This window comes from Drosophila miranda, chromosome 4 (genome assembly GCF_003369915.1).
Source record: "Drosophila miranda strain MSH22 chromosome 4, D.miranda_PacBio2.1, whole genome shotgun sequence".
NCBI classification, from domain to species: Eukaryota; Metazoa; Arthropoda; class Insecta; order Diptera; family Drosophilidae; genus Drosophila; species Drosophila miranda.
Genome location: NC_046677.1, coordinates 5,795,747 through 5,818,201, shown reverse-complemented (window position 1 = coordinate 5,818,201; position 22,455 = coordinate 5,795,747).

The window sequence follows — 22,455 nt, the reverse complement described above, 5'->3', positions numbered from 1 at the left end:
AATTGTCTTTTTGGGTTATCTGTTGCTTATTTATTACGAATGCCATATGCCATATGACATAACAGAGAAATGAAGGAAAAGGAAAAAGAGAAAGAGAAGAGGCAAAGCCGGAGCCAGAGCCAGAGCCAAAAAGAAAGGCAGAAACAGGATCTGAGACGATTTTGCTTTGTGGTCATTTTTTGGTAAATTAATTAAACAAATAAAATAATATGTCAGCAGCAGCAAAAAGCAATAAATACTAATTTGTCTGTTTCAACACAAATGTCATCTTTGTGTTGAGATAAATAAGGCACACAAAAACAGACAGATAGACAGGACACCCAAACACACACACACACACACACACAGATACGAGCACGAGTCGGAAAATGTTGTGTGCCCTAAATGCCTTACCATTTTGTTGCCAGGGTTTCGGCCAGCTGCCTGCTCCAAGAAATGCGGTTTGTCTCCGACTCGGACTCCGACACAGGACACAGGACACAGGACACGGGACACAGGAGGTTGAGTGGTTGATTGTTCGAGTGGTTGAGTGGTTGAGTGGCCAATGGCTGAGTGCTCGCCCGGTGGTTGGCTAGACAACTTATCGCTGACTTTGTTGTAATTCCCCATTCAATTAATGAACCGCTTTTGTGTTGGCAGGCACATCCTTTTCGGCTGCAGATTGGTCGTCTTTCGGCATTGTATATCTGAAAGAATAATTTTAACTTGACAGTAGATTAACTTCAACGACTAGGTAACAGAAAGGTAAGCGAGTAAAGTCACTAAAATGCTTTGATAATTTCTATTGAATTGGAAATGAATGAAATTATGGGCATTTCCGAGCAGATATCTCGTCTGTATGGGTTTTATCAATTTCCAATCCTCTCTCTCACGTTCCCAGTGACCCCCAGGGGCGCTTCTTAGTTAACCTTTACGAGGGAGTATGGTATGTACAATCCCCGTGTCCCCCCTCGTCGCCGTCCAATCGAAAAGGTCCGCTCGGCTAATGTCCCATTGAAACAATCCCTCCCGAGGGCAGATCAATGTTGTTTTCTCAATGATTATTATTTCTCGGCATTAAAATGTATTATATTTCTGCATCTCCTGCTCCTCCTTTTCCTCCTGCTCCTGCTCCAGCTCCGGCAGCATCTGGCCTGGCGAATTATTTTCTATAAATTTAATCCCCATTAAAGAGCGGTTATGTTCGGGGTCCGGCCATAATTGTTATTTTCCTTGTACGAACAACATCTTTTGTTTCCGATCCCACCCCCGGGGGAGAGGTCGTCGAGGTCATGGTCCGCTTGTTAGCAATTCCCCGACCGACTCCCGACTTCGTTTGGTTTCGGATTCAATTCACTTTTTGTTTCTATTAATGACACACACACAGGGACACACACAAAGACAGCGTGACAGACAGGGATTCATCCGCTGTGAAGGACATTTGGCAGGCAGCGAGTTTTTGGCCAAAAGTCTCTGACTGTGGGTCTGGCTGTGTCGTTCCTTGGATTTATTTCACGGCACATTTAATTCCAGCACGCGCCTGCCAACATGAATTTGCCAGATAGCCGAGTATATCCATCCCCTGACAAAACAGCGCTGACAACGAGGACTCGCCGCGAGGACAATTCGACGACAACACTCGGATAAACAATCCCACCCCCCCCCCCCCTCCCGCCGTCCCACCGTCCCACCGTCCGTTCGTGGCTGTAATTTGTTTAATTTTAAGTAGCCGTAGCCGAAGGAAAACTATTCGTATTTCCCCCCCCCCCCCTACAGCGGTACACCGTCCTGAGGTTATAAGCGGCCTACAACATAATCGTCATGGGGGAGGGGGCCTCTAGGTCCTTCTTGGTTCTATTCCCCAGACCACTTATCAAGTGTCCTGCGACAGCCACTGCCACTGCCCCACTGCGGGCTGCTCTTGGGCTGCTGCTTGCCGCCCGCCACGGTCATAAAAATCAAAAGAGCATAAAAATACATTTGATAACAGTGACGACTTCTGTTTTTGGTGTTTAGTTCGTTGTTTGCTCTGTCCAACACCCCCCCCCCCCTGCTGACCCCTCGCCACCGTGCTATCCCCCAGTGACCGGCCTGTGCCCCTGGGTCCTGGGCACTGGGCCGTATTTGCCTAAAGTGCTCATTTCAATGTCGCCAAGTGTCAGGCCAAGACGTGGGCCATAGAAGGAGCACGAGCTGGAGCTGGAGTGGCACAGGAAATTGGCATTGCCAAAAACCAAATAAAAGGCAAAAGAAACGAAACGGAACGGAAACGCAAAACGAGCGACAGGCAGCGTCCAAAAGTGAATTAAAATAAATTTGCTAGCGGGGATTTGGGGATTTGTTGTGCTGCGCATTTTTAGCAGGCGGCCGCCAAGGATACGGCCAACGCATTCTGAGCCTCGTTGTCAGGGATGGCAAAACGAGAAGGAACAGGCAAGAGGCACTATCGAGGCTTTGGATACCCATCGAAAACCTATGAAAAATAATCAACACGATGCAGAACACGTGAACCCCTCTGGCCCCAGGTTTTACAAAGGTTTGGTAGGCGATCAGCATTTGTACAGCATTTAAAAACATTCCCTATCGATAATCGCCCAGCCCTGAACTGTGGCACACCCCACGCCCTGCCATTGATGGACTTATAAGACATAATAAAAATTTTCGAAAGGAATTGGCAATGTTTTTCTTTGGCCCGCAGCTATTATCTCTCCTTGAGACCGAGACTAAGAAGGGCGACTGCCTCTGTCTTTGAGCCTTGACTGCTTGCGCCACTCCCCTCGACGACTGGCGTGGCCCTGGCTTCGACTTTGGCGTGTCTAGTGATGCATAAGGCATACGGCATTTATATAATTGTTATATCAAATATTCGACATTGCCGGGCACACTTTAAACGCTCAAAAAGCCATCCAATTTATGGCTTTAAAATTGGACCAAAAGTCGACCAAGGAACGCAAGCCCGAGCCCAGGCCCAGGGGACCAAAGGGCCGAAGAAAGCTAAAAGTGAAAGTGTAGGCGTGGGCGTGGAATGTGTTTTCCGAGAATGTGGTACGGATGGCGCCTGTTTGCGAGTGAGTGTGGTGGACAGCCCAACGGGTGGGTATCGGTTGATGGAAAAGGGGATTGTGGTTTCGGCATATCGTGGTCAGGTCGCGCGGTTGTTCATGGAGAGCCGCCGCCCTGGGTACTGCTTCTGCTTCTGGTTTTGGGTCTGATTCTGTTTCTGGTTCTGGTTCTGTTTCTGGCAGCCCCGTGGCGCTGATAATGACGCCGCGGCTTGTCGGAGTTTACTAATTCTTGTCCCACTTTGGAAAACTTTACAATTAGATTCGCGCCCCCAGACCCATTCGGTTTTTGTGCTCGTTCGAGTCCTTAGTCCTTTGGGTGTGGGTGGAAGGCGTGATTTATTGACAGACCGCGACGACAGCGCCTTGTTGGGTTCTGCCCATAAATCAACAAAATATGTTACCTTCCCCTCAAGATTTCTCCATCCCCCCCCCCCCCCCCCCCAAAAAAAAAGAAACAAACATCGCGGACAGCTAACGTTGAAGGGCTTTAAATTGTGTTGTTTTTTCTGGTAGTGAAAATAATTATAAATAGGGTTAACGGACGGACCGGAGTACGGGCCCAATGATTACGGCATAATCCAATTTTCATTACATTTACATCAATTCGGGGAATGATAAATGAAATGCTTAAATAATGGTAGCCAGCCCCGTCTCTGGGGGCAACCCTTTTTCCGCAGGCCGCTGACATTTTCCACATTTCTATTTTATATATATATTTTTTTTGTTTTTTCCTTGGGTTGGTTCTGACATTTACCCCGCTTTTTTGTGGGTTCAATGTACCCTCCATTGGTGGCAGGATATTTGCGCTGAATGAAACAGAAGAAAGTTCTAGCTTCGAAAAGGAAAGCAGCCTTCTACGCCTTTGGTGCTTTTCCAGAGAAAAGTGCATGCCACAGTCGGTTTCCCTTTATCGCTCCATTTTTTAGCATTTGCATAATTTTCCACAGATTAAACTACAATTTATCATAATTTTTTTTGGCCATGAGTGAATTGTTGCCTTGCGCCCGAATGCTCAAAGTGATTTTTAATAGCCGTCGGGGCGACAGTTTTCCCAGCTCAAGTTTTCCATTATTTCCATCATTCATTTCGGCGAAATAATCGCTGACGAAATACGAGCAAGGAAAGGCCCTTATCCGCACCTCTCTCTGCTTTAAGAATTTTCCCTTTTCCTTGGGAAAACTCTGCCAACTCAGGGGACATTCGAAGGAGTAAGTAAGTACATCAAAGGCGGGCAATAAATCTGATGGAAAATGCGAATGCAGTGTGTACCGAGAGGATGGACCCCACCACATAAAAACGATACGCACGATATCTTGACCAAACAACAGGACCAGCGAGATAGAGGGAGACAGAGAGAGAGAGGGAGAGGGAGAGATAGAGTGTGGGAGAGCAAAGGATATATACATAAATCCCAGTTGGAATCGGGGCGAGCGAGCAACTTTTGAGTGAAGTCAACACATTTTCACACACAATAAATTTTTGCCAACGTTTGCTGGAATCTCAGCGGAAGACACACAGCCATTGCCCCCCCCTGGGCGGGGAGGGCGTTACCCAACCATTTGCCGGGATGTGGGCGTGGCCAGTGAGCTCGTTTGCCTATTGATTTTTCTTTAAGTCTCAGTTAAAGCGCAGTCTTGGGTCGCCATCTCAGTTTTCGCTCCTCAATCGCTTCAACCGCGGCAATTTCGACCTCAGGCACACACATGGCGTATGCGCTATATGTATTTTCGGGGGAAACTACTGGCAAACAAGGCCAACAAGCTAAACTTTCGCCCCATGCCACGCCCATCGCGACAACCTTGAGACGGTAATGGTGTCTCGTGTCCAAAGTTTGCACTGAGAGATTTATGGGTGAAAAACGGGAGCCAATCCACACACACATCCCCCACCCCCCTGCCGCCGAGAAACCGTCCATCCGTCCTTCCGTCCGTTCGTCCATCCATCCATCGACCTGCAGACAGGGAAAGCGTTAATCCAAGTCAATTAGTTTCTTTGTTGTTTTCGACAGCACAGCGCCGAAAATGTTCGGCACTTAACTTTATGGAAAACTTTCAAAACTTCCTCAAACAACAAAAACAACAACAAGAACAGAAACCGAAGAAGCAGCAACAACAGTGACCTTTGCATCTGTGGTGGGGGCTGGGGGTTGCTTCTGCGGAGGCTTAAAACTAAATTAAAACTTATAGAGAAGACAGGAGAGAGGGGGTGGGAAGAGGAGTCGTCTGTGAAGGTCAAAACTGTGACAGCCGCCAGCATCTTTTGCAATTTGGCTTTAATTTATGAGTTCCACCTCTCATTACAGCGTCGACGGCCTCTGATGATAAAAAGGTGGAACAAGTTTTCAACAACCTGTTGTAAATTTTAGACCTGAAATTTTATCATTAATTTAAGGACTGCGCAGGATGCAAGAAAGGGGTGTACTTCAGTGGTACTGTATTGGTTGAATAAAATAACTGAAAGTTAAATTCATTCGTCATTTGGCAGCTGGTGGACCACAAATTAAATTGTCTGCATTCGGCACATAAATTTCCATCGAGAACCAATTGCCGAATGGTTTATTATTTCATTCTGGAATGCCATAATTTAATATGTTTATTAATGATGTATGGTTTTTCGATGAGTACTTAATTCATTTTTGTGGGATTTCCGGGATATAAGATACATTAGGTCTTTGTCCAGTTGTGGACACAGCTGTCAGCGATTTCTTTCAAAGATTAATAATGTTATTACTCCAGTGAAAAATGGGGCATAACACCCCCCAAAAAGCCCTAAATTTTAAGGATAGTACCCTACAATCATCCTCCAATCATTAATGGATAGATGTGGAAAGAGAATAGCTTTATCTGTGCTGAACATTCCCATTTAAATTCAGATTTTTAATAGAACCTAGTAATATTAATCCAAACTTAATTGGTTGTCGAGTTTTTGTATAAATTTCAAATATTTTAAATGGAAAATATTCTCTCATTTATTTCTATATTTTTTGCAAATATTTCTAAGAATCCCACTCTAAAATTTAAGACATCTAAAGTCGACACTTTGCATATTCTAATCCAATTGAAAATGTTTATCCTGCAATCTTTGGAAATTCCTTTCCCCTGCCCCGACCCTCCTTGGTAAACCTATCGTACAACCCCTTCCAATCCCTCAAATACATACTCGACGTAAGAAACCAACACTGATGTTGATGTCTTATTTGTTCCACGCCCAATTTCCGACCAATTCCCGGCCCCCTGCTTCCCGCAAACCCTTCTTTAGATGTGCCTACTCGCCTGATTTGCTGCCATTGAATTGAATGATTTTGTTTTTCAATTTATTGGGATTTTCTTGAAGGCCGCCGCCGTCGCTGCCGTCGAAGGCCCTGCGCTGCCATCAAAACATATAAAGCATTTTTATTATAAGTCGGGCCAAGGGGGAGCCACACACGCACGATATTATCAGAATTGATTTATTTGCCTGCCTGCCTTCCTGCCAGCCTACCCTTGCCCTACCCTTCTTTCGACTCCCTCCTGGTGTTTGCTGGTTGGTAATGTTTTAACGGATATCTGGTTGAAGGGTTAAAGCCTTTGATTTCCTTACCGGTCTGGTCTTCAGCTCAATTTGCTGGTCGCAACACGTTCCTGCTGCTCGGACTTTTTATTTGCCCCGGTTTCGCAGGGCACGCTCGTAAAATATAAATATATTTCTTCTTCAAATTGTTTTCGCACGAATTTAATTTAATTAAAATGCCTTTGTTGTTTGCCCCCGGTGCGGCCATAAATGTTTGCGAGTGTGGGCTGCGAAGGTAAATCCTAAGTGGCTGCTGCACTGCCCTACAAAACGGGGGGGAAAAGAATTAAATAGGGAAATTGAAATTAGAATAGCAATAGAATATTATTCATGCAAATCTATTATTTATTGTTTGTTGCAAAATGTTGCATTACAAATTATTATTCATGGAAATTATGGAATCATTTGGGCACTAACTGAATGCCGAAATGGGAAATTATTTTATAATATATTTCACATTATTTCATTGGCTTTAGAATGGTTCCCAAATGGTTTGCTAATTCCTGTGATTTTTGGCAGTATGTATTTAATTAAAAAGTAGTCAAAGCGTTCTCCTTATGTACCCCAAAAAGTATGCACTAAAAAGTGTAAGCCAGATGTTCAAGGAGCCAAACGGATCTTGTTTTGTTCTTTCTGGCTTTCGGTACCAAATTCTGTATGTTAATAGATATTATCCTTCTCTATAATTCTGTTTTCCCTGCTGCTTAGTGTAACAATTTCCGGGCACACTTCAAATAATATTTCTTAAATAAATGTGTGTGCGGGTGTGTGTGTGTGTATGTTTTCTTTTTATTATTTGAAAAACCACAAAGCTGATGAACGCCACTGAGTTTTGTCTGTTGGTTTTTTGGCTTTGTTGGTTTGTCTGTCTGGTTATTAAAAATGGAAGAAAAACAGGAGAGCCACTGCAAACAAACACACACACACACACAGAGTCCTCCGGAGAAAGGCGTCGCCATCTATAAATCCCGCCAGCATTTCCACATTTCACATGTGTATAGGTTTTTTATTGCCCCAGAGTTCTGGGGTGCTGTGGTGCTGGGGTGCTGCTCGCGATGCCCGAAATAAAAGAAGAAAAAAAAAAACAACAACAACGAAAGGGGAAAAGGGGAAAGGCCACCGAGGAGCGAACTGCCAGCGAGCTTTGCGCTTAAGTCTAATGCGAAAAGTTGTGAATAGGCTCAGTAGGAAATCCTATTTTATGGCGCAAAGTTACTGCAGTCATAAAACCGTTGGGGTTATGTGATGGCAGGAGAGCAGAACAGAGCACAGTGAGGGGAGGGGGGTAGGTGGAAATATGTAGATGGGTGGAATGTGGGACCAAAGCGAAGGTCCCCAACAACTCGTTTTTCTCTGCTATCTTCTGTATCTTCTGGTTCTTCAAATGTTAATATTTTGATTAGAAATGATTCGAAATTTCATGATTGATGCTCCGTGAATCATTCCTCAGAATTAACTTCTACAAATGATCAAGTAATTAAATAGATTGGAATAATCTATGGCGGGTTCTTCTCGCTTTCAATCCCCTTTCAATTAGTCTGAAAAATGTCATCAAATTCTTTGATTCCCCGAAGCAAAAGTGGGCACATTTTCTGTTCCAATTTCTGTGGCTTCTCTGGCAGTCATTTATTCACTTGACAGTCGCTTCGATTCGCAGAACCAAAAACCGACAGAATAAATTGCTGTGCGCGTAATGTTGGGCGACAGGGCATCATTAACCAAAACACTTTGCCTATCAAGTGTGATAAATGCCGTCAACATTTGCTGCCAAATTGCGCATAATTTTTTGAAGGCTACTTTTGTGTTTGTTATTGCTTCACCCCCACCCCACCACCAGGCGATCCATTATATATGCCCTGCCCCTGCCCACAATGCACTGAGCTCTAAGTTGCTTTGTAAACAGGCCGCAAATTAATTGATTGTACATCATTTATAAGGCACGCGTCGGGTGCCCCAGCCACCACTCTGTGCTCCGTCGAATGGTATTTCTGGTATATTGTTAATGTAGTGCAAACACAAATGTTGCGCATACGCCGTGTGGGACAGCCTCTTAAAAAAAGGGACCAAAGCACAAGGGAGGACTGGCACTGGAACTGGCACTGAGATTGGATGAAAAAGAATCAAATCACATCGCAATTGCTATGCAAAATACACGTAAATATAATTTACTTTATTTTGCGGTGCTTCATTGCCCTTTACGCCGCCCCACCGTGCGAATGAGCGTGCAAAAATGTCGAGCGAATAAAACAAATTTCCCCCCCTCACACATTTTTATGGCCGCTCTCGGAAAAGAAGAGAGAGAGAGAAAGCCTTGGCAAAAGCTTTTCAGTATTTCAAATCTAATTTATGACATTGAATCAATTTTCACAGACACTCTCTACTGGTGTTGGTGTTGATCTGAGTTTGTATCTGTGTGTATCTGTGTGTGTGTTTATTCTGCGGTCAATGACGATTTTTCATATTTCTCTGCACTTTTTGCTGTTGCTCCTTTGGCGCCTGCCTCTTTGGGTTCGTTCGCTTTTGATGTCTGCCCTCGATACCGACACCAAGAGCCAGAGCCTGGGCCTGAGCCGAGCCCGAGAGCTAGTCGCCAAAGCGAACTTCCTGTTTTTTGTAGTTTTCCCCCCCGCGCCGCGCCGCTCTTCTCTTCTCCTTCTTCAGGCACTTGGTGTGCCTTCTTCTCTTTTGCCTTTTTTCCAGTGGCCTTCGTCGAAATGCCAAATTGAAAATTGATGAATGCCTCTGATTGAATTTGATAGGTGCCAAGCACTCAGTGCGGCTATTAATCTCCCGCCTAACGTATGATGTGCCCACACCAGGCCCATCCCTGGAGGGCCCATGGCTCCCCCATACATGCTGCATGGTGTATGGTGTTTCAGGGAAATGGCCAATATGATTTGGTCACAGATGATGTAACAAAATGGCAGGAAGCTGGACAATACGAAAGCAATATCCCATGGCATAAATATTGGCATTTATCTGAGAAGGAGACCTTTCAATCGTCTTGTAAACATCTTTAATGATTCGTTTTTCTTAAGAAAGAAAGGCGGATGACATTCCTAAACATTTCAAATTCCTACAACCCAAAGCAAGGATCCTTTTATATCCAATGACTTTTGGGTACCCCTTTCAGTACCTTCTTTGATAATTCTTCAATGGTTTTTGTGACTAATGGGAAGCACTCTTATAAGAAACCTCATCACAGATATTTCAAGAACTATAATATGATCAAATAATCAAAAGAAAGCATTTAAAGAACTATTCCTATTAAAAGTTCTTCTTCAAAGGTCCTTAAGTACCTCTTAATCTCAGGAAATCTTCGGTTTTCCACCTCAAAACTCCCTCCAAACATTGAGGAATCCTTGAATTCCTTAAGGAATAAAGAAACCAATCAATTGCACATGTCTTCGCCGTATGAAATACGAGTATCTCCACCAATCTGCAATCATACTTTGTTTCCTCAGAGTATCTCGAAAGTCGTACATCGTTCCGATTTTCAGCACTTTGTTTTTTATCATTTATGAATGGATCTCAACGCGCTCCGTCTCCGTCTCTGCTTCCCCCTCCATCTCCATCTCTGTCTCTGTTATTGCAGTGTGAATTTATGGCCAACAGATTGGTGACTACACATATCCGCGTACATCCTCCATCCTCCTAGCCGGAAAAACGTATCTACCGCGACTTTTATGCGCTTTAAATACGGCCCCGCATTCCACGCATTCCACAGTGCCATTCCTCAGTACCATCAGTATCATCGTTTCCTTTCCCCTGCGAAGCAATTAAACATGTTGAGCACGTCAGGTTTCAATGAAATCGATGCGGCCGCGACAGTCACGTGCCTGAGATATTGAAAATTCAATCGTTGCCATTAATGCGCACAAATCTTGACTTTTCGGAGCTAACATCAATGCGATAATGGAATGGAGCAGGGACTTGCCCTCTCCCCCATCAACGGCAAGGAACGGCAGGAGTCGGGCAGACCGGAAGGTAAGCTGCTTTGAATTTTTCAACATTTCCGCTTATTATTTTACGTGTCGGATTTGCGTGTCACGCAGCATCCAGCGATTGGAGCATTGGAGCAGATACCAGATAGCGGAAAAGGCAGAGGAGACTCTGCCGAGGAATCCACCCAATCATTGCTCATGTTTATGCAAATTAAAATATGTGCAATCGCAATACAAAAACATTTTTAACGAAAATTATTTGCATATTGGCCTCTTTCAGGCAATTTACAATAAAACTTTATTACATCATTTTTTAAATGAAAAATAGAGAGAGAGTGAGAGCGTAAATGTGACAAATTACAAGCGAAATATCATTCCATCAAAGGGAGATACCATCCAATACTATTTTTTATACAACACATAAAAGATTTCATCGCAAAATGATAATTGGAAATCAGCAAATGAGCGATGATGATGATGTGGCTGGTGGCTGGTGGCTGATGGCTGGTCCGATAACCCCTAATAATCCATATATTGTATTAGGAATCCTTTGGCTAAACACTCAACAAGCGATCAATCAGTTCAATCAAAGCAACGAAGCAACATGTGACAATGGCCACCCTATCGGAGGGCACTCGGGTTTCCGTTTAATTAGTGGGTTGGACTAGGCCTTGTGTCAGCTCCACACACATCCATCATGTCCCTGGACAGCAGAGAGAGTACGCGTATCAATATGATTTCCAATCGCAAAGTCAACCAACTCCCACTCCCAGCACCGCCGCCACCGCTCATAAGTATCGATAGATTAATCATCAGGGAAAGTGGTTACAGTACACGCCCCGGCCCGTCGTCTATCGCCATTTCCCCGAAGCCAACTCCGCCATTTGGGGAATCCCTGTGACTTTTGTGACCTTTTTGGCATGCAATTTTAATGCTTTGCGGGAAGCGAGAGAGATGTATTTAAATGATATTCAGCCAGGAGCCAAAGCCAGAAGATGTAACGAGGACACTTCATTTTATATGCTGCCACACGCCAAAGAGAAAGAACAACTTTTACGAGAGAATTGAAAACTTTTGACCCCTGGGTTCAGCCTCGGTCTGCCGAGGGGGGGTCTGGGGTCTGGGTGGTGTGTGGTGTGGCAGTGGCAGTGGCAGTGGCACACAACAATACAATCAACACGTTTCCACAATCGATCGATTTCATGAGCAATCAAACGTTGTCACATCCAGAGAGCCCCAGCGATGTAAAAGTTACAGCACAAGTTCAAAGTTCTTAACCCACAAGGCACCCCCCACCCATCGCATTCCACTTGGCCGAAAAAAAAAAGATGACAAGAGAGTTAGGCAACGAAAAACAAAAAAAAAAAAGAACCCAACAAAACACCAACAAGAAGTGAAAATGTCCAGCAATAAAATGGGAAATCCATTTGGCATCCCCGCATCAACTGTCGTCTGACAAAACTGTGACAAATGCGACAAAAAAAAAAAAAATAACACAGAAACAGAAACAAATTGAAATTAAATTTGCGCCTCCAGCTTTGTACTTTTCTACATTTTATTTTTTTAAATTTATTAAATTTAAAATGGAAAAGTGCTGATTGGTGCTTATGATAAAGAATGTCCTCATTTTCTTGGCTTCAAATTCGAACATGAGTCGAAGTGTTGCGCTTCAGTAAAAGTGCAACTACCAGAAATTAAGAACAGCATGGTTCCGGACTCAAAACTGCTCCTGAAGTCCATTCGCTCATTAATTAATGTTGGCTTCCACATGACATCGTTCGGAGCAACAGAAATACTGCGTCAAATGGTATTCTTTATAGTTTCTCTCTATAATGTTCTCAGCTATGGTTCCTCGTTTAAATCTTTCCTTTTTAGTTTAAGTTTTGTTGAATTTATAGTCTAACCATTTTCTCATAGTAAAAACCTCTTCAAGTAAAATAGTGCACCTCATAAAATACCCTATAATCATCTCAGACCCAAAGTAAAAGCAAGTCTACACAATGCCTCAAATATTTATAGCTTAACCGGAAGTCAGCACCCTGGGAACCATTCACCGACCAAGCCCAGGACCGAGCCCAAGCCCAAGCCCATGATCCCATGAACCGCCCCATCCTTCCATTCAGCAGTTCCGTTAAAGCAGTTGGCCTTATGGCCAGGACCAGTGGCTGAAGCTGAAGCTGAGGCAGTGCCTAGTAAAAGTTAACAAGAACACGTAGTAAAGATTTTGCCGTTTAGGTTTTAATGCGATTAGAGTGGCAGACAACAGCCAACAGCGGAGTCGAGAGTCTTCGCCTTGGCCCTGCCCTGTGATTTATGGCCTGAAATACACGTAGCCATAATCGATGCTGACCCACAAGGAGAAAGAAGAGACAGAGTGGGAGAGGGAGAGGGAGAGGGAGAGGGAGAGATACAATGTATATGGGTATGGGTGAAAGTGACAGGACCTAGGCCAAGACCCACACAATATTTAAGTTTAAAAATTTATCAATTGGATTTGCAAACTGCTTTGTCATAAGTTCTCTCAACCTTTTTGCACTTTTCCAAGACGCAAGTCGCCGGTCGCAACTTTTTCTTTAACCGAAGGATCCTTTGGCCACCGCCCCCCTCCCTGCCCAAGTCCTAGCCCATTCTTGATGACTAGTTATCGCGTGGACCTTCGGCACGTGCCAGCATTTTGTATTTGATTTACTGCCTGGTCTCAAGAGATTTAGCATGGTGTCTGGGGCATTCCTGTGGGAGATGAAGGAATTCCATCTTAATTTCGCGCGAGGCAGTGGATTGTCAAAGTTGTGCTGAAAGTAGTCGAGGGAAAGTACTACCACAATATAATTCAGTCACTCTTTTGGGAGCTCTTTTTGGCGAATCAAAAACTGAAAGGTAATTGCATTATTTTGCCCATCTCTCGGCTGTTCCATTTATTCCAGCTAATGAACTCAATTATAAGTCAATTGGCGGCTAATTCGATGCAACCAGAGCCTAACCAAAGGCCCCACCACCCCCCACGGTCATCGGTATAATATGGCCTTTTGTTTGTTCGCTCGTCAATGGAAACCGAAAAACCGAACACCGAATGGTAACCAAAATATTTCATGTCACTTAAATTAGTTAATTTTGCGCATAAATGCATAAATAAATGTACGAATGCGGTTTGGGATGCATTTTGCACCGGGATTAACTTGATACACTCGATGTTTTTCTCATCATTATTATTCCGTTTTTCAATATTTAATTTGGTATCCCCCATGCCCGCCAGCCTCTTGCCACCCTCACAACTCCGCACTTTTCGACTCATTTAGTATGTGGCAATATTTCTAATTAAAGGTTCCAAACAAAATCAAAACAACCGCGAGCCCAGTTTTGGGCAGCAGGACACATTTCGAATAAGTATCAACGAGTATGTGTGTGCGTGTGTGCCTCTAACTGTTTGCTCTGTTAAGTATGCCATGATTTATGCATCGCTGCTAAATGTTGCTGAGGTTTCCAACCCGTGCATTTTGCAGTGCGGCCATGTGGCCAGTGTCAACTGCGCGGTGCGGCATTTTAAATTGCAATATTCCATGCACGCATAATTGAAGCTATTGATTGTATCGGAACAGTGGGCCTAACAGTGTTATGCAGGCAGGTCGGATGTACAGAATATTGGATAACTGAAATTGAGATTTTGAGCCTAATGAAATGAATGCGTGCAGTCGCACAACAGACAATTATGTATGTATGTGCGTCATTATTAGTCGGAAAAAGTTAATAATTTGCTGGAGAGAGAGAGGGGGGGGGGGGGGGGGGGGGGGGGCAGAGGGAGAGAGTGGGGACAAATGGGGAAGAGAAGTGTTAAACTTTTCCATGGCTAATAGCTTTAATTGGTTGTCATTTGATATTAGAGATATGGTTATTTTATTTACCTGTAGTTGCTTCTTAATTTATGGCCGAAAAAAGATGGAGGTTGCTTCTAAAAGAAAAAATAGAAACAGATCGATGTAGATCTCTCTCAAAAATTTTCAAATATTATCCCAAGACAATAGTTCGAGTCCTTCCCATACATTTACATACTATTCTGTTGATATCCTGCCCCAAATGATAATTAAAATCGATTTAATGCCATTTCTAGGCCGCAACTGAAAGATTGACTGAAGGACTGACTGCCACTGGGGCTTTCAGTGGCTTCTTCCTTCGAGTTTTTTTTTTTTATTGTATTTTTTTTGTGATTTTTTTATTTGGCAAGCTCCGAGAGAGCAAATTTGGCATGCTGCTTCGTGGCCTTAGGCAGAGTCAATGCCAGGATACTGAGAACTGGCTGCCGGGATGCTGCTTGGGTGCTGGTTACTGGGCTCCTGGATCGGAGGGAGCAGCTCTAATGAAATTGCAGCGACTGGCTGAACAATCTTGGCAAGGATTTAAGTTGCCCCAACGCGTTGTGATTGTTATTGTTGCTGCCGATGCCGGTGCTGCTGCTGCTGCTGCTCTGGGCCGGTTTCAAGTAGGGGGCTTTGTAGCCCAGAAAACATTTCGCTTTGTCTACCAAAAAGGAGGAGAGAGAGCTACAGAGAGTTGGAGCGAGACAGAGTAGGATTCTATTGAAAATCCGATTTTCTTTTGCAGCTGGCAAAGGGGGCAGTGGAATATATACTTTTGTGCAAAATGATATGATGGAGCCAGAGAGTATCATGTAATTTGGCTTCTTTCCGGTGGCCGCAGAAAGGAAGTATTCTTATAAGGAGTTCAAAGGATGCGAGAGTGGAAAATATGGCGGAAATCTGGGAGATATACTTCCTTTCAATTAAATTAAGAAATATTTAAAAAAATTAAACAAAAACTACCAGCTATTTCCAGTCGAAAAACAAGGCAAATTCTAACAAATATTTTCCATTAGTGGTTATAGAACCAATCGATCCCTTCTCCCTATATTTCCTCAAGTACGGGGTACCCATAGCTCCGTTTTCTTTCGGATTTCATATTTCCCTCTTCCCTGCCCCTCCCTTCCCGGCTTTTACATTTTCTTTATGCTTCTACTTTCACCCTTGGGGCAGGCATCTCTACTGCCTCTGCCTTGGTTTATTTACCGGCATGCATTACCTTTTTCCAACTTATCGACATAATTATCTTAAAAAATATGAAATTATATATCGCACATAAAAAAAAAGAAGGAATACAGCGCCAAAAAGAAAAGGAAAAGCAACAAAAAAATATGATATACCAAGGTGAGCATAAAAAGGCAGCCAAAAGCAAAGTGGCTGCCATGCCCAACGCCCTTTGATTATGCGGCTGTGATAGCAGGACCCTGTTACTGTTACCTTTGTTGTTGCTGTTGTTGCTGTCCTTATAACGAAGGCAAGTCAAGTAAACTTAGAGGAGCCAACCGAACAGGGTGGAGTGGGGAGGGGAAGAGCAGAGCACAGCAGAGCACTTCTCATTAGAATGCTTCACAGCGCAGATTTGACAAGACGGCTGCCTAAATACGCACAGCACCGGGCGCCCCACTTTTCCACACTCTCCACTCGGGTTTTCCTTCAGTCTTAATACCCAGGGGCTTGGAGCGAAGAAGGGTGTACTGGATTCTTTAGGAAGAAAGGGTTTCACGGAGTAGCTTTTAGGGATAGAAGCTGATGGAACAAAGCTGGGAAACATTTGGTACCGGCTCCCTCAATTCCTCTCTTTTCCAAACAGAGATTCTGGAAGAATTTAGAAGGTATAAGATCTGGTGTGCATACTTTTCTGATTACCTAAAACCTTTTGATATCCGAAATTTGAGAGTTATTGAAGGCAAGATTTTCCACTAAAAATGGTAGGAAATTCATCGTTTTTACAGCCAAAATAAAGAAAGAGTGAACATTCTTAGTTCTCCTTCAGATAAATATCCAATATTTTCTTATAATTTTCCTCTTATGAAATTATACTATAAAAAATCACGATTCTAGGGCATCCTTCTGTTCGGAATCATATCAAATATTTCGCATGTCTCTCTGCTGTTCGTGTTGGTGTTGGCGTGGAGTCACCTCCGCCGCACACTCGCACTCACAGTCACGCATTCCTTGTTGTTGTTACAGCTGCGCATTTTTAAACAAGATTAAAGCGCGCACGTCGTCAACATTTTAGGGTGTTGCCAGCAGATGAGTGCGCGCGTTGTGGCAGGGATGGCTGCTGATGTGTGTGTGTGTTGGGTTTCGGGGTGGCGTGGTACGAGTATTGCTGTCGGCAATTTGTTGACTTGACTGCAAATGTGTCGCATCTTAATGCGCTGTTATTAAATATGCCACAGCAAATGGAAGGCAGCGGTGGAAGCCGCAGCAAAAGCAGCACTCGCACAGCCACAGCCCCTGCCACAAGGAGAAGTGCGAAAAGAAATACATCTATCTACAAGGTTGAATCTTAGCGAATGTATCTTGGAAATTTTCCATTTCCCCTCGATGGAGTTATGAGTGTGTGAGTAAAAGAAAATTGCGACCAGCAACAGGAATACATTTTAGTAAAAGAAAATTTCCGAGAAATCATTGCTGCTTCTTCTGTTTCCAGAGTAAAGTCAATTATTTTATACATATTCATGCGGCAGGTGGCAGGTGGCAACGGGTCTGAGAGAGGGCAGGGGCTGTTGGAAAGTGGTTCTTAGGCACTAATTGTCGTAGAAGTCAAGATTCAGTCAGGGGCGGAGGACTGGCGAATATGTATCTTTGATTAACTTGTAGATTGAGTAATTAATTAGATGACTATGTGTCTGTGGTGGATTTCTTAGAGATTTCTATAGCTTAAAGTCGGTAGAAGTGGGGCAAAAGAAGTTCCAATGTGGTATATGGTTTCATGCGGCTTTGGCATCTACTTTTCTAAATGAAAGTCACATATTTTCCAGATTTTCAAAATCTCAAGACACTAAGACTTAATATATGGTTAATATATAGTTTTTTCTATACTTAATCGATTTACTATCACATAATATGTCAAATCTTTGCCCATTCCTCTTTCCTCAATGATATCCACTCTCTAAACACCTCAAAATTGATCAGCTCTTATTAATTAGTATTTAATTTTGAGCCCCGCCAAATCTGGGCACTCCTCTCGCTGTGGCTCTCTTTCTCTCCTCTTGGGATAATACCAAAATAATTGAAGAGTCATTTCAGAGCTCCGCTCGAGTATGCAACACGACAGGCGAGCAAATTGAAATTTCATTTGTGTCAACCGCATGTCTCTCGCCATTCGTGTCCTCTCTTATATTTTCCAGCAACTCCTCGCGATATTCCTCTTGTTTTTTTTTTTATTATTTTCGTATGTTGATTTAATTGAAATAATTGAACGAGCAAAAATGTCGTAGGTGCGCATTTCATTGATGACCTAAAAGTGACACTCGCACATTTATTTGTTGCATTTTTGTTCGCTTTTTTCCATGTGGGATTTAAATTGGATTCGCTCGTTGCCATTGCCATTCCATTGCCGAGACCTGACCTGCCCTGCCCCACTGCCCTGCCCCACTGACAATGCCTGCTTGCAATAAATTCGCTTAATGAAGTTTTAAAAAAATACCAACGACTGGTCGAAGCGGCCGTGTGGCGATTTCACGTGTTTTATACCGAAATGCATTAAATGTAATTATTTCTTTAATTAAAATATTTAGTGCAACAGCAGCCGACACCGGACAACAGCGAACAACAGCGGACAACGACGTACAACAATGTGAGACGAGGAGCCGTGCCGACGTTAACAATTTGCGCAAAAGTCACGTCGTTGCTGTTATTATTGTTAATGTTGTTATAATGCCTCGAATGACCATCCAGCCTAATTGAAATCATTAAAAATACCGTTGCACAATGGCCCTACGTTGCATACACACATCTGGATGTGGGCTTTTGAGTTAAGGAGTTAAGGAATGCCTTGAAGATACATACATTGAATGTGAAGGACCGAAGAGAAATGTGGTTAAATAAATTTGGAATGTGTTGATTTGTTAAGCGTTCGATCGTGGTAAATGGCTCACCCTCCGACTGAAATATACCCAACATCCAAGGTTTCTGTTATGCTGCTGCAGTCCCGTGTTTAGGCAGAGCTTAAATATTTCACACAAGCTCTTACCTGCCTGCATATGCACGCTCTCTCATAGACACGCAAACGAGAACCACCGATCGCTGGCACACGACGCACCCGAATGAGAGCTCGTCTTGAGACGATACGAGGCTTCAGTGCAATCGTTTTCGCTATCACTTCGCGTCCTCCCTCTCTCTCTTTTTTTATCTGTCGCTCTTTTAGACCGATAAGATGCACTTGATGCCCGGAGGCCCTATACTGAGGTTGAAAATTTGTTGATTGATTTATTTTATTTCAATTTTTTTGAGTCGAGAAATCAAAATGTGCTTCTGATACCCAAGAAAGAATAGTGTTAGTCGGAGTAATTGCGATAGCATCTTGGTATCTGTGGGATATTTTGTAAGTAAGTAAATAATCTTCATATAGATGAATGGTGTACCATAGAAAATAAAAATTGGGGAGCTCTCGCTTAAATGGGTAATCTACCTTAGACTCTTACAACCGCCGCTGTTCTGCTGCTTGGGGTCTAGTGTGGAAGTACATGCCTGGCCCATCATTCTTACTTCCTATACAGGAGAATCGTTTTATTGTGATGGTACGGAACGTAACGGAACTTACCTCATTGGAACTTGTCCTCCACATCGGTAAGCCTGGGGCATTGCAGGGGCTGACGGAAGATCTTTTTCTTACAGTTGTTTTTGGGTATTCGATTTGGCTTCCATTTGTATACTATCAGACGATCTATCCCTAGAGCGCGGTCTTTACATATATTACACATATAAAATACATAAAAAAAATATTTCGTTTCCTTTACATGCTGTGTTAGTCTGACAGACAATAAAACTATGAGCGCTATAGCTACGACATTTTGTATCCAGCCTTCTGTGATATCAGACTGAATCAAGTTAATTTCAAAATTTTGCCGCCACAAAGAACGAAAATCTGTGGCATCCACAATATTGAATATTCGAGAAAACTAAAAACGCGCACTCATAGAGAATGACCATATCTGTTAGATTGCTGAATCTGGTTCAGATCGGATCATTTTTATAGCCAAAAGGAACAAATAAATTTGAAGTGGCTACGCAGCGCACGACGACATGTTCAGACATGTTCATACTGATTTTCTGTCTCTCTCGCACGAACTCTTTGTCGTGCCGTTTAATATTAGCGGCCTCTGCCGGAGGAAAGCCATACTGACTAAGTATCGGGTATAAAAGTAGAGTTGCGGTCGCAGCAGCTACTCACAATTTTCCCCCTCGTTGTATTTCTCTTCTAGGATTTGCGGTTAGGGTGGAGGCAGAGTGAGGGAGCACGAACTACTCTAAGTTCTGTTCTCTCAGAAGAGGTGGACACACTCTAAAACTCTGCACAAATCTGTCAGCATAAGCTTGCCTCTTTCTATACGATCAATATTTCATCGTCCATGTCTTAAACCCTTTACTCCACTCCATCCACACATTCAAAACAGGAATAGTGCCCCCATTGAGTTTTCAACACGAATTTTCGTGCAGCAATGCAATTCCACTGCAAAGTGAGAGCTTCATGAAAATTCCATTTACAGCATCAAATTATGCAATGACAAATATGAGGGAGCACTGAGAAGCTAAAGCAGGAGCATCGGGTGGCCCCCTAACGCCCGCCGACCGCCTCCCACCACCATGACTGTTCTTCAGTCCTCCTGCAGTTGGAAAAGTGCCATGCAAAAGGTTAATTTACTTGGAAAATGCTTATTCTCAACAAATATGCGAGCAATTGTTGAGCTTACTTTTTGAGAGTGAATGAATGGTAATGGGGGGAATGGAAATCTAGGGTCTAGGGTTGGGGTTTTTGGGGGTACAGTGAAAGGGAGACCCAGAGCCGGACAACTCTGCAGATTTATCTGCGCAAATTGCCAACTGAAATTAATAAGAGAAATCAGTTTACCATTTCCTGTCCGAGGACGAGAACGAGAACGAGGACAACGAGGAACGACAAAAATACTAGAAAAATGCCAACTAATAGTCCATTGTCGTTGTCTTCGCTTCTACGACTGTGATGGGGGGAGGAGTCTGGGGACTGAAGAGACATTCCAATAACTGTACAACATCCGGTTGCACACACAGACACTCACACACACACTGACACATCCAAGCAGAGATACAGGACACAATGGCAAAAACGTTTCCAATTTCAATGGGGAAATATTTCTATTTCAACATGAAAATATTTTTTAGCAGCCTTTTGTGTAGGATATCTAAACGACTCTTCACCTGACGAGAAAAAGAGAAGACCCGGTAGCCAAGATTGTAGGGGGTTGTGGGGAGGCGACCTGCGCCAAGAGAAAAATTCAATCTTAATCCAGTACGCTTGGTAGAAAATTTTTTATAGACAGAAAAGTAACTAAAAAAAAAAATATATAAAATATATGGTATATGTGGTAGGGGGGGACAAAAAATTGATGCCATGCACTTAGACCTGGCTGCTGCTGCTGCTGCTGCTGCTGGGGACTGGAATTGAGTCTCTCTCTTTATAATGGAACCAGTGACGTATGCACTTGACTTGACTTGCACATTTGCGGTGTGGCAGAAAGCCTCGAGAACTCAATTCGAGCCAAAGCCAAATCCCAAGAAAAATAGTTATTGTTAGAGCAACGACGACAACGAAGACGGCGACGACGACGGCGGAGACGACGGCGACGACGACAACGAGGATGAGGGGCTGAGGATGAGAGCGAATACGGCAGTAAGTAGCTTTATTATAGGATTTTAAGTTATTACACCGACGGCCCTGAGGAGACCTGGTGATCTGACACTGGGGTTGGGGATCGGGGTTGGGCTTGCACTTGACTGCGAGAGAGAGAGAGAGAGAGAGAGGAAGGGGCTTAGTCCTCCTTCTCAATGGGATGTGTGCGCCTCCTTGGCCTACAGTCGAATTTGTCAACATGATTTGTAAGGAATTCAATTCGTATTCTCATCGCCTTTTTTTGTGGGATTTCTTTTATTAATGGAGTAGTATTTACATTGAAGCTAAGGAAAGTCGCATTGCAAACAGTATTTGCACACACAATATGTGGGTCAAAGTTGATGAAAGGATGATCGCCGGAGCCAAGTATTTAATGGGAATACCCTGACATGTTCTCTTTAATATTTCCCGGCCTACAGCCACAGGGGAGTACAGCTAAGGATACTGTTGTCTCCTGATAATGAAAACATTCCTTCTCCAAAGAAAACGCCCCCAATCAACAGCCACTTTTTTTCACAGATGTCAACCTCCTCTGGCCAACATTTTGACAGTTTGTTCCATAGAAATGTTGGACACTTTTTATTTGTGCCGCCACTTTGACCCAGTTAATAATTTAGTACAATACATTAGCATTGGGTGGAGGACCACCCATCAGTTTTTGTGTCACAATTTTGACACTAAGACTAATTTAATGGAAAATGTCCGAACAAGGAACTTGAAAGTGTCGCATATCGCGACACGCGAAGTAGGACTTTGGCCCCGCCAAATGGTAGTAGAAGTATCTGAGAATACCTCATGTGGATCATATTTTGGCTGACATATCTATTTGTATGCAAATGCCACTCCCCCAGAGAGAAGCCGGGGAGGGAATGTCCCTCTGAGAGCTAGAGTGTCACCTGGACTCATCCTGGGGCAAGTGTGCGTGCACGTTCGGGCGTTTGTGCGTTTGTGCGTGCCAAAGTCAAAGTCGAGGCGAGGAATTTTCCTTTTGTTGTTTCGGCATTCCATGCACAATAAATCACGGCACATACGTTGCCGCAGGTCGAGAGGGATGGATGGGTTGGGGATGTGGGGGTTTGGTGGTTTGGGGGGTGGTAAAAAACTAATAAATCTAAGGCCAATTAATTGACTTAACTGCTGCTGGCAAACCAGACTCAAAGGCACACGAGGCACACGAGGCACACGAGGCA